The following is a 13,308-nucleotide window of genomic DNA, read 5'->3' as shown; positions in this document are numbered from 1 at the left end:
GGATATTTGAAGGTAGAAGAACAAATCAGGTAAAAATCAAATGCTTTAAGGGCTGAGGATGTGGCTCAGCAGTAGGCCCATGTCTTTATACAAAGAGGCCCTTAATTTGATCCCCACTACTGTATGGTATGTAAGTACTGTAGGGTCATTTTTGTGTGTGTTCAAGTGAAATGTCTGGGCACCACCAGCTCTTCACCTTGAGTCCCTGACATTCGTATTTTGAGTTCCCTTTGATAAACCCAACATTCTGTACCCTGGTGCAGACAGTACCAATTAACACCTGACGTGATAGCCATGACTCAAGAACCAAAGTAGAAGTGAGGTGTGAATCATACAAAGATTGCTCTGGGTTTTTTGGGTCAAAATGGTTTCATAATTACGGAGATAGGAAAGAAGATTTGAATTGAGTCAAAATAAATGGGAAAGGTGTCTGGGTGACTAATTTAAAAAAAAATTGTCAGTGGCTGAGGGTGATTCAAAGTGAAATTGGCTTCTAAGAAGAGCTGGAGGATGTATTGTGTCAAATGAGAGGACTGGTGGTTTTGTGTTAAATTTTACGGGGAGAGTTCCAGGATTGCTTATTTTTGGTGAAGCAAGATTGTTCTATTGAAACCTCGATGCAAAGGGAGACAAGTATGTCTTTGAGGGGGCTGGAGTGATGGTACAGTGGCTAAGGTACTTACCTTGCGCGCAATCAACTTGGGGTTGAGTTCCATTCTTGCCATCCCATATGCTCCCCTGAGCATTGCTAGGAATGATACCTGAGCGTCCCTGGGTGTGCCTCCCCCACACCCCCCTCAAAAAAACAAAAGTGCTCCAGAGAGAATAGCCTTCTCTAGGGAGAAATAGGCAAGCAAAAGAAGCACAAGTACATGAAATACGTGTTCAAGGAAGAACAGGGGCTTGAAGAGCAAGCCAAGTTTCAGGATTAAAAATTATTGAGGCATTGTGATTTACAACATTTAATGGTAGATTCTTACATCATTTCAATACCAAATGTTTCAGGTTATTTCTAGTCTGCCAGGGCTAGGATGTTAGCCCAGGTTTTTTTTTCCCACCATGTTTCTGTAGTTTAAAATTATTCTACTTGAGTATTTTAAATGACACACTAATGGGTTCTTGGTCTCTGAGTTTGAACACCAGTGTGTGTGTGTGTGTATGTTTCAGTGTGTTTGACTGTCATATCTATGCTTCAATTATGGAGAAGATTTTGTCCTGGGAGGCTGTTTTCCTATGCTCTTTAAGTGACAAGGCTAAATGGTCACATTCTCAGGAACCCCATAGCAAGGACTCTGGGTGTTGCCCTTGATCTGTCTCACCCTCACATGAAGAGGTTTTATCCACTGTTGTTCACATACTTTGATTTTAAGGCTATCTGCTTTCATGAGCTTCTTTTTTTTTCCCTTTTTGAGTCACACCTGGCAATGCACAGGGGTTACTCCTGGCTCTGCACTCAGGAATTACCCCTGGCGGTGCTCAGGGGACCATATGGGATGCTGGGGATCAAACCGGGGTCAGCCGCATGCAAGGCAAATCCCTACCCACTGTGCTATTGCTCCAGCCCCTTTCATGAGCTTCTTGCTGTTCTGTTGAACATTTAAGCTTGCTCTGCTTCTTACCTTGTTCTCATGGTCAACTCAACATTTCCCCCCAGTATGTTTTTTTTTTGGGGGGGGGGGGCGGGGTGGAGAGGAGCACACCTGGCAGCAGTTTTCAGAGTCTACTTTAAAGGTCTCAGAAGTCACTCCTGCCACCCCGCTCAAGAGGCCATATGCCAGGGATCAAACCAAGGCCTGCTGCATGCAAAGCCTGCACTGCACCTCCTCGGGGGCTTAGTCCTTCTGATGTAACTTTCCTTCCTGTAATGGTTTCTTTCCTCCTTTTCATCATTGGCCCCCATCTGTTAGAAAAGTTAGATTCTAACTGATCATGACTCCACATGACTAGGTTCTCTTTAGAATACTCCTAAAAGAAAGTTTTGGACACATTGTTTGTTGAATTACATTGTGAAAGACCTGGAGATGATCCTATGGGAGAGTTAAAAAAAATCTGAAAACACATTTGAGATGTCTCAAAACCAAGTTAAACCACTGCCAATTACCTATGACTCAGCAGTTTTACTCCCAGGAGAATTCTACTTAGGAAAAAAGTAAAATGAAAACAAGTCCACAACTTGGGCTACTTTTTAGGAGAGGGTGACTGGGTGCGTCATCCAGCTGTGTTGGAGAAGTGTGTGTGGGGGTGCGGGGAAACAGTGCTTTGGGGAACTTTACCAAGGGCTCCCACATGCAAAGCATAATTCACTACAGCTCCTTGAGTCATCTTCCAGGTCCCTACAGCTTGTATTTTTTTTTTAAGTAAAACATTTTATTTGGAGGTTTTGAAGGGAAGGAGAAAGAGAAAATGGGAGAGAGTGGAGAGTAACGTGCTCAAGAGAGAACCTGGGCTTCTCCAAGGGTGAAGAACCCCTACACACATCCCAGCATCAGAAATGAAAAGCACACATATCAAGAGGAGAGATGCAGGCGTCACATGTGCTCGGCCATATGGGCGCAAGCAGCACATGGGCTCAGGCAGCTACAACTTGGGTTTTTATGCGAATGTGTATAACATTATAACCAAAAAGTGGACGCAACCTAAATGCCAATCGACTGGTGGATGAATAAACAAAATATATGTGCAGAGAATATAATACTCTTTGAACATAAAAGGAATCGAGGACAAATGCTCTCTAGCCTCTAGAGACTCAAACATAATTTTCCCATTCACAAGATCATTAGGTGGGCCTGTCAGTATTCAAATAAAAAATTTCTGCATGCGACTGCAGTGGCCATGACCCTAGTTTGATTCCCCAGCACCACGTATGCTTCCTATGGAGCACTTTGCAGGTGTGGCCTGAACAAGAAAAGAAACTCCATTCTTTGGGGCTTGAGAGGAGTACAACCTGTGTGCCTTGCCAACCTGAGTATGCTCTCTGGCATCAAATATGCTTCTTTGGGTATAGTAGGAACTGAGGTGCGGAGCGTCAGTCACTTTAAATCTCTGCCCATGTAGGTGTAGAATGGGATCAGAATGTAGAATGGGATGGCTGGGGGTAGGATTTGGCAGCAAATAAAAGGAAGTCCCCAGCCCTCTCTCTCTCTCTTCTCTCTCTCTTCCTCCTTCTCTCCCTCTCTCTTCCCTCTCTCCTTCTCCCTCTCTTTCCCTCCCTCTCTCTCCCTCCCTCCCTCCCTCTCTCCACTACTCTCTCTCTCTCTCTCTCTCTCTCTCTCTCTCTGGACTCTTGTCTCTCAGGTAGGGCTGTGTGCCCCAGAAATATGACCCAGTACTGGCAGGCCTCATAGGCCAAGACAGGGGCAGAATCCAGGCAGGACTCAGACATCCAGGAAAGCTCAGGTTACTGTCAGGGCTCGAATGCCCAGAATAGCTCGAATTACAGGTAGGGTTTGGATGGCCAGGTAGTGACAAGCTTCTGAGCTCAGGAGTCTCACCCACATGCATATGACCATGGCTGGTGACTAGGAAAGCCGGAACAGGACAGCAGGAACTGCTGGGGTACAGTTGGCAGGCCCAGCGGCAGGTACAGAGCACAGGGATCTCACCCACATGCACGTGGCCATGGCTGGAGACAGGAAGGTGTACACAGGATAGAGAGAGCGGTGCAGGGACAGGGCCTGGCCATCGTTCCTGGGAGGTGAGAAGACTGCATGGGACAGGACAGGGGACCTGGCAGCGTTAGGGACAGGACTGGTGATGTCGTTCATGGGTGAAAGAGAGGCCTGGATATCTGGGGAGGGAACCAGACCCATCTATCTTTTCTGTTCAATAAAATAGCTTTCAACCTTCCGAGTTTTGTGTGCAAATCTTTCATACAATTTTCAAGAACCCACCAGCGCAGGAAAGTCCACTTTCTCCCTAATATATTTTGCAACCCTGATGGCATCGTACGGAAACCAGTCACAGGAGCAGGAACCAGAGAAGCAGCCCAACAAACAAGCAATGGCTTAAAGGCACTGTTTCTCTTATCCTCTCGAGCTAGAAAAAGAGAAAGAAAACTTGGAATTTGTAGCTAATTAATTTCAGCTCACCAAGCATGGTGGGCTGGAGCGATAGCACAGCGGGTAGGGCGTTTGCCTTGCACTCGGCCAACCCGGGTTCGATTCCTCCGTTCCTCTCGGAGAGCCTGGCAAGCTACTGAGAGTATCCCGACTGCACGGCAGAGCCTGGCAAGCTACCCATGGCGTATTCGATATGCCAAAAACAGTAACAACAAGTCTCAAAATGGAGAGGTTACTGGTGCCCGCCAGAGCAAATCGATAAACAATGCATGCATGCTTGCAAGCTTGGAAATGATGGAACCAGAGATTTAGGCCGGTCTCTCCCTCACCACAGCTTTTCTCTACTTATGGCTCAAATCAGTGAGAAGTCAGGAACCAGAGAGGTACAGCAACTAATGTCAAGACCTCTAAAGAGCTGGGAGATAGAAGAGGAAGAAATATTAAAAACACATTGCAAGCCCGAGCTTACGAAAGCGATATGGAAAACCCAAGCAGGCTGAAAGCGATAGAAGTATATTTTGCTCATATGCAAAACTTGAACTCGAAACCGGTAGATACAGCAAAATACCGATCCTTAGATAGATGGAGAATTGAAGGAGCATATGGTACTCAGTATTCTGCGCCTGTTCAGTCTCCTCCAGCAAGGGAATTTCTTAGCTCAGCTCCAATTTATGATTCCCCCATTGGAAAAACCTCTTAAGTGGCCAAAGATCAATTCAGCAAGATCATGGAAAAGATTCTCTCTTCGGACTTTTGTAGTAACTTTGCTTCTCAGTTTTGCAATTTTGTTCAATTCTTGGAAAGAAATACATCTGACTCAAAAATGTAACAAAGGGTTTTGTTCTAGGACTACAGACTTGTAACCGTCAAGTCATTAGCCTGGGGCAGTACATCTGTGAACCGGTTTTAAGTCTGGGGAAGGAGGTTTTAGAGATGTTTCAGTGCATTTTGTCCTGGACAAGAAGTTTCACTACTTTCATTTCTTTCAAAAGGAGTGGTAGATTTTGCCTGCCTTCAGGGCAAAGGATGCAGGCATTTGGGTCTGAGGTCTAAGAGAAAAATTGGTTGAAGTTGTTACTTCAATTGTGAAGAGTATTTTGGAATTTACCTCTGTGTTTACTAAAAAGCAACGAAAGTAGCATGTGTTCTGGTACAAAAAAAAATACAAACTTCAGATTATGTCCTTGGAAAGAAATTGAAGGATGATGGTTACATGTGTACAAAGGAAATGTTTTGTTGGGTCTTTGCACAAAGAGAAAGATTGATTAATTCAGGTTTCTCGTAGATTGATTAATTCAGGTTTCGCCTTTTCAGAAGATGTGCTAAAGTCTGTTTCTTTGTTCATGAAAAAAGCAAGAAACAGTGGATCTATGCTTGAACAAAAGGAATTGATGTATGGTTCTGTTCTGATGAGACAGTTAACTTTAAAGATAAAGTGCTTCTTTAGTTCCTGGCTAGCAGTGTTTAGGCGTGCTCTAGGGGGGAATTCAGATGCTCGCAAGGTGATTCCTGACCCACCGTGGATATGGTCTCCGAGGGCGCTGATACAAGCAATTTGCAGATTTTAGCAGAATGGTTTCTAAGGGAGACTCAAGGTATAGGAGGCAAGTTCCATGTTTGCCATACAGGTCACATGACTTTGCTGAATTCAGTCTCACACTGAGAGAGCATCTACAAGAACGTGGATCTTCAGGCCACGTGGATCTTCAAGGCAGTGGCTGGAGGCCCACCACATCACAGAGAGCTTTTTGTACTATGTCCGGTAAAGTTAAATAAAAAGTTTTTGATTTTAGCCATGGGTTCGTGGCGGCTTCCAGACTCAGGATAGCTTTGAACCACACTAGATAAATGGCTTCTAGGAATGGAGGTACAGGCAGCTTTCAGGTTTCTAAGCAGGGAAGTTCTAATGGCCCCACCCCTGAGATGCACCCCAGACACAAAGGTATAGCTCTTTTTTTTAAAATTTCATTTCATTTTTTATAAGGTCGAACATAATAATTTACTACATTCAATATTCCAATATCAATCCCACCATCTTAACACCTCACCCACCAGCATTATTTTGAATTTTCCAACCACCACCCAAGCCTGCCCTAATAGCGGGCCCTATGTAATTTATTTTGTATTGCTTGTTATAAATAATTCTCTAAAAATGGTCAAAAAGGTTTCCTTAGAAGAAAGTGTGTTGTATCTCACCCTGGAGCTATTAAGCCCCTGCATAAGAGATTACTAGCATACTAACAGGTTGAGACTTGTGTGCAAATATTTTTTGATTGAGATTGGTTGCCATCTTCCTTACATCCTATCCAATATGTGCTACTCCTGGTACATCAGTGGTATAGAGTATGAGATGTGCGACCACTAATGTGTGGCCACATGCTCCAGGAATTCTAAAATTTTAGATAAGGTGATACAGCTGGAGTTAAATTTTTAAGTGGATGGTGACTTTGGCGGCTGGAGCGATAGCACAGTGGGTAGGGTGTTTGCCTTGCAAGCGGTCAACATGGCCGACCCGAGTTCAATTCCTCCGTCCCTCTCGGGAGCCTGGCAAGCTACCGAGAGTATCTCACTCACACGGCAAAGCCTGGCAAGCTACCCGTGACGTATTCAATATGCCAAACACAGTAACAATTGTCACAATGGAGACATTACTGGGCCCGCTCGAGCAAATTGGTGAACAACAGGAGGACAGTGACAGTGACAGTGGTGACTTTGGGGTCTGAGACATCTCTTCTGAGATTTTTTTTTGTGAGTCTCTCAAAGGTATAGCTCTTGAACCCTCCCATGTGGTGATTGCCAGTATCAAGTCCAAGCCATGTCAGGAGAAGCATAGCAAGGACTTTCTTCTCAGATTCATGGGTCTGTTCTCACGGATAGGATGACAAGTTATTAGAAGAAGGTGTTCCCCCAAGTGGAAGTACCATTTGGAAGACAGGTTTTAGATCATGGTGCAGTCTTGGTAATGTGTGAGCTTCCAAGTTCAGGTCTGTTTTGTTCATGGCTGCACCCTATGTGCCTTTCCCTAAATGGGCTCAGGTTCGCAGAGACAGGGAAACTCAGGCTTTGAGTACTTTGGGCACAGGGCAGCTCTGTCAGCTGCAATGCCCGCCAGTTTAGCTTCATCCCAGGAGGGCAAACCTCAGGTCTGCTCAGGACTGCAGCTGTCAGGAAAGATGGGGCATTGCAGGCTTCTGTTTCAGAACTCCCAGGTGGAAAGGGAGTTGACTCAGGTGAAGCTTACAAGCAGAACATCAGGTTTTCATGGTTATTTGGAGGTTTACCAGAGAGTGAAGGTAAAGGAATTTTTGATCTTTGACTGTATCCTTCATGAAGAGCATCTAGAGGCTCATAGACAAGTGGTTAAATCCAGGGGATGAGGAGCTATTCCGTGTATGGCATATACCGAACTGAGCTCTGTGTTCAGTGGGCATCAGGTCTTGAGTCAGGGCATAAGTGAGGAACTTCAGCATTAAAGAGTTGTGTTGATTGGTGAGTTTGCACTGGCAAGCCAAGGAGAACTTTGTGTAAAGAGACTTGGTTACCCTGAGAGCCATAAGTCAGGTCAAAGTTGGGGACAGTCTACCCCAGTTTCTAGTCTTGGTTATCTTCCCAAGGTTATCTTCCAGGAACTTGATTTGGGTAACAACAGATTCCCAGGCATTTTCTCAGAACCTATGGTTATATAGCAGGTCCAAGGAAGGTTATTCAAAGGCTGGTACAGTTCTGTTTTGGGGGAAGTGAACTTCAAGTTCATGAGATGTCGCCTCCGGAAAAACAGCTTCAAGTCCAGTGTGTACGTGGCAATTCTCCCACTTGGAAATTGCTTATTGTTGACCCAGGGGGCACAAAGATGTCTCATTTCTGGGTGCTCGCCCACTCAGCCATTACAGATGCTGAGTCTGGTGAGGGACGGAAGGCATTGTCATCAGGACACTTCTGCATGTGTGTGTGTAAGGTTATAAGGAAAGAACTTCTAATGGAGGCTGTGAGTCCCAGGCCTAGCCCAGAGGAAACCAGAGAGCACTGGAAAAAATGAACAAAGGGACTTAAGGTGGTGCAAGAGGATATCTTTTAGACTGACTCAAGGAACTAAGGAATGCTGCATCCTCAGATTCTCCCTCTCATGTAAAACACTAGCTGGTGCCACACTGGCCACCAAAATGTTTCTCCTATTTGTGTGCTTTCAGGTGGGGAACCACCAAACAGTATAGATGTCTAGTGAAAAACTGGGAAAAGTTTAACTCGAAGTTTCTCAGTAAGGAAGGACTCATTCACTTTTTTTTTCTTTTTGGGTCACACCCGGCGATGCACAGGGATTACTCCTGGCTCATGCACTCAGGTATTGCTCTTGGCAGTGCTCAGACCATATGGGATGCTGGGAACTGAACCCAGGTCGGCCGTATGCAAGACAAATGCCGTACTCACTGTGCTATCGCTTCAGCCCCCTCATTCACTTTTGTATCTAGGTCTGGCCACAACAGTTTTGAGAGGTCAAGAGGTATGGCCAACACAAGGAAGCCTGAATCATGGTACTCTGGGTTCTGCATCAGTTTTGAAGAAATATGGGTAAACTGTAGAGATGCCTTATGTTTACCTGTTTTATGCTTTAATATAAAAACCTGAAGCTGCAATTGTAAAGTGAATCCACAGTTGCTTGCTAGGGCCCTGAGACCTGAACCGTGGGTAACCCTTAAAAACTCTCTTCCTGAGGTGCCCACAGCCCCATCTTTGCCTCTGCAGTATGTATACCTGCAAATAACCAGCAGTAGGTCAGAAGATTTAGGGCCTATGACTCTGTACCCGCTTTAGGAGGTACTCTGAGAACCACAGAGGAATATCCAGAATTTATGTCCCCTTCTCCTTCAAAGATATAGGGCAAATGAAATCAGATTTGGGGAGATTCTCAGATGACTCTGATAAGTACATTACAAAGTTCCATCCATGGCTTCCTGCAAATGTATGAAATGGTATGGAAAGATCTTAAATAAAACCTTAACAAACAAAAACAAACACTGTCCTCCTGTTGTTCATCGATTTGCTCGAGCGGGCCCAGTAACGTCTCCATTTTTTTTGAGACTTGTTGTTATTGTGTTTGGGAGAGATACTCTCGGTAACTTGCCAGGCTCTCCAAGAGGGGCGGAGGAATCGAACCCGGCTCGGCTGGACTGGCTGCGCGCAAGGCAAACACCCTACTGCTATGCTATTGCTCCAGCCTCCCCAAAAACCTTAACAACAAATGAAAAGAGTAGTGTCCTTACATTTACATTTGACAAGTGAAAATTATTCAACAGGGGCTCTGGCAGTCCCTCATGTGGACCCAGGATGGGATTATAATTCACCAAGTGGTTCTTGGCTCCTAAGACACTTTATGAACTGCACAGTGGAGGGCCTAACAAAATGTAGAGAGAAATCACTTAATTCTGTTAGGTTAATCAGTATTAAGCAGGAACCAGGTGAAACACAATCTTTTTAGAAAGACTCAGGGAGGACACACTACCTTAAATCCTGATACTATGCAAGGTGAATTAATCCTTAAGGAAAAATGGATTATGTAGCCTGCCCCAGACATACAGAGAAAGTTCCAAAGATTAGGCTTGGGTCTGGAGGTTAGCCTTGGAGAACTATTGAAAGTGGCTTTGATGGTCTATCACAGCAAGAAGCAAGAGGACACAGGAAGAAATAGAGCCCGAGCTGGTTTTCCATTTGAGGACTTCAAAAGCAACTCAAAAGGGAGATGTCATTATTGCCACCAAGAAGGGCACAGAAAAGTGAATGTTCAAATAGAGGAAACTTCTGCAGAGACCCTGTCCAAGATCATAGTTACTGGTTACAGGACTGTCCACTAAGTCCTAGGTGACAGAAATAGTTGCTCTAGATTCCAGCACAAACCACAGGGACAAGAAGTCTGAAGCTCAACATCTAGAAGATCTGAAATACCTCTTCAAGGCTACTAGTTAAGCATGTTCTTCACTTGGTTCCTCTATACATTTCTATGGGTGTAAGGGATTTCTTCATACTTTCTATTTCTTCATATAGGAACACTTTCTCCAATGTTCCATGGACTTAGTTAAATGTTGTTGTTTTTTTTTTTTTTTCAGTTGTTGCTTATCTACCATGTCTGCCTCTCTAGAGTTCTGGAACTCCAATGAGCATTCGACCAGCCATCAGCATAACTTGCTCCTCCACCTCCACTTCAGTTCGGGAACAGGAGTGGTACCCTAGGGGACCAAAGGGAGACCAGTGCCCACATGCCAGCAGGAAGTAGTTTCAGAAGATGGACCTTCACCCCAATCACTAAAAGAATTTAGAGTAATCAGTCCTTGAGTGGGGAATAATACAGCAGGAACTGAGGTGTGGAGCGCCAGTTCATTTTAAATCTCCACCGATGGAACAGGTGTAGAATGGGATCAGAATGTAGAATCAGATGACTAGGGGTAGGATTTAGCAGAAGATAAAAGGAAACCCCCAGCACCATCTCTCTCTCTTTCTATTTCTCCTTCTCTCTCTCTCCTCTCTCTCTTCCTCTCCTTCTTTTCTTCTCTGTCCCTCCCTCACTTCTTCCCTCATTCATTCTCTCTCTTTCTCTAGCACTCTCTGGTCTCTCTCCTCTCTCAGGTAGGGCTGTGTGTCCTGGACACATGACCCAGTACTGGCAAGCCTCATGGGTCTAGACAGAAGCAGAGTCCAGGCAGGGCTCAGACGTTCAGGAAAACTCAGGTATAGACAGGGCTCTGATACCCAGGATTAGCTCCAATACAGGCAGGTCTTGGATGCTCAAGTAGTGACAAGGTTCTGAGCACAGAAGTCTCACCCACATGCATATGGCCATGACTGAAGACTGAGGAAAGCGTCCATGAGAGAGTTGCATAGGGACAGGACCTGGCCATCATTCCCGGAAGGCGAGCAAACTGAGTGGGACAGGACAAGGGACCAAACAGTGTCAGGGACAGACTTATGACATCTCTCATGGGTGAAAGAGAAATCTGGATATTTGGCGAGGGACCTGGACCCATCTTTTCTGTACAATAAACTAACTTTAAATCTTCCGAGTTTTGCATGCAAATATTTCATACAATTCTCAAGAACCCACAAGCTCAGGAAAATCCACTTCACACTAACACCCTCAAGCTTCTCCAGGAGTGATCCCTAAGCAAAGAGCCAGGAGTTAGGCCTGAGCACAGCCAAGTGTGGCAGAAGAAAAAAAAACCTAAACAAGAACCAAAAAGTAAAACAAAACAGAACCCCAATAAGATATACAGGCTTTGCTGCAAATGTCCAGTTTCTGTTCTGATATTATATTTAGCATCGTCATTATTTGTAATTTGGGGTACTCTTTCTTATTATTTCGAAGGTAATGCTTTGGGAGGTGGGGAGTCACGCCCAGCTCTGTTTGGAGGTTTCTCCCTGCCCTGTGCTTGGAGGACTCACTCCTGGTGTTGCTTGGGGATCATGTGATGCTGGGGATCAAAGCCTGGGGCCTCCTGCATGCAAAGCAAACACTTAGCCTGCTTATCTCTCTGGTCCTGAATGTGACGTTTTTTAGAATTAAGAGTTAAGTAGAGAGGCCAGAGGGATAAAGCCTTGCATGGGGCTGGATGTTCTCTTGAGGATCACTAGGAGTGATCCCTGAGGACCAAGCCAGGTGTAAGTCCTGAGTACAGCCAATGTGTTCCCCCCCCCACCTCAAGAATTAGGTAGAATTAAAAGGTCTCTTCAATTTGTGGCTGTAAATTGTGGTTCTTCCCCATTTCATCACTCTCCCCCAAATACTGTGATTCAAATGTAGGTGCATTCCATCCTGCCATTTACCTGACACTAGTTGTTCACTGGCTCACAGAAAAGTTACTGACTCTCCACCCCTAACCTGATAGGATCTGGCATGTTCTCTAGTAGACATTTGCAAGGCAAAGGTGTTCATGTGGTCTGCTGAATATTAGTCATTGGGTAGTGAATGCCCACTGGAAATTGAGCATTTATGACTACTGAATATTGCTTACTGAATATTACTCTGAATTTTGGGCATTGCCTCACCAACTGTGTGTTGCCCACAGAATGCCTGTGACATGATTCTAGGACAACTGCTCAGAGAACCCATCTCTGAGGCTTGTTTAGGAAGCCGTGCTTTCCTTTGACTTTTCTTCTTAAATATCTCAGCTATTGCCAGTGGAAAGCTCTAGTAGGGAGCAATTTCCTCTCCCTTTATTTGTCTTAAGATTGGAATAATTTCCAGATTCCAAATTCACCATATTAATGACATTATTTTGTTTGTTTGTTTTGGGGCCACACCCAGCCATGTTCAGGGGTTACTCCTGGCTCTGTGCCCAGGAATTACTCCTGGTGGTGCTGGGGGAACTATATGAAATGCCGGGGATTGAACCTGGATTGCCTGATTGGTCATATGCAAGGCATATGCCCAACCCGCTGCACTATAGCTCTGGCCCCTTAATGGCATTTTTGTTAAGTGTTTTGTTAACTAATACCTCTGACCTGGTATTAGTTTTCCTTAGCAGCCTTTGACTTGTTTCCCGTACCTTATCCCGGAGCCAAAGGCAATACTCCAGCACTGCCTTAAGTGTTTGTTCCCCCTGCTCCTTCTAACTGGAAAGGGAGCTAAATTAACATCTAAAATTGTTTCATATTTTTTGCACTCAGAATATTGAAGCTGTCATTTACAATTACTAGTTCGATTCCTCCGCCCCTCTCGGAGAGCCCGGCAAGCTACCGAGAGTATTCGATATGCCAGACACAGTAACAACAAAGTCTCCAATGGAGACGTTACTGGGCCCGCTCGAGCAAATCGACGATCAACGGGAGGGCCTTTACCTTTACCTTAGTGATACAGAGAAAATAATTGCTCTAATGAGTGGAGGAAAGTAGGTTACAATTTGAATGTGCAGAATGAACTCAACTAGTTCAACAAATATGTAGACTAGAAGGGAATCTAAAATAGTGACAGCTCTTGCTTCTGGTTTAAATAAAAAAGAAAAAAAAGAGTCTTTGCTGCTTCCTACTTTTATTACCAAACACATTTTCAACAATTAGAATATATTTTCTAGTTAAGATAATATTTTAGGTTTTTTTTAAAAAAATAATTATAGATTCACAGGAAGTTGCAGAGATAGTAAAGAGAGGTTCTCTGTGTGCACCCTTCACCTTGTTTCTGTTGAAAGGAACTACATTGCCATGTCAAAGTCATAAAATTGGCATTGATGCAATTCACAGACCTTATTCACACTCAACCACTTTTATA

The 13,308-nt window shown here is 44.5% G+C and overlaps 1 protein-coding gene across 1 annotated transcript in view; it reads right to left on the bottom strand.

The window, feature by feature from the left end:
- Positions 1 to 13,308, bottom strand: part of CASK (calcium/calmodulin dependent serine protein kinase) — a 998,363-nt gene that overhangs the window by 280,479 nt on the left and 704,576 nt on the right. The window lies entirely within an intron of this gene.

This window comes from Sorex fumeus, unplaced genomic scaffold (assembly GCF_029834395.1).
Source record: "Sorex fumeus unplaced genomic scaffold, SorFum_2.1 ptg000086l, whole genome shotgun sequence".
NCBI classification, from domain to species: domain Eukaryota; kingdom Metazoa; phylum Chordata; class Mammalia; order Eulipotyphla; family Soricidae; genus Sorex; species Sorex fumeus.
This window is presented reverse-complemented; position numbering and strand designations above follow the sequence as displayed.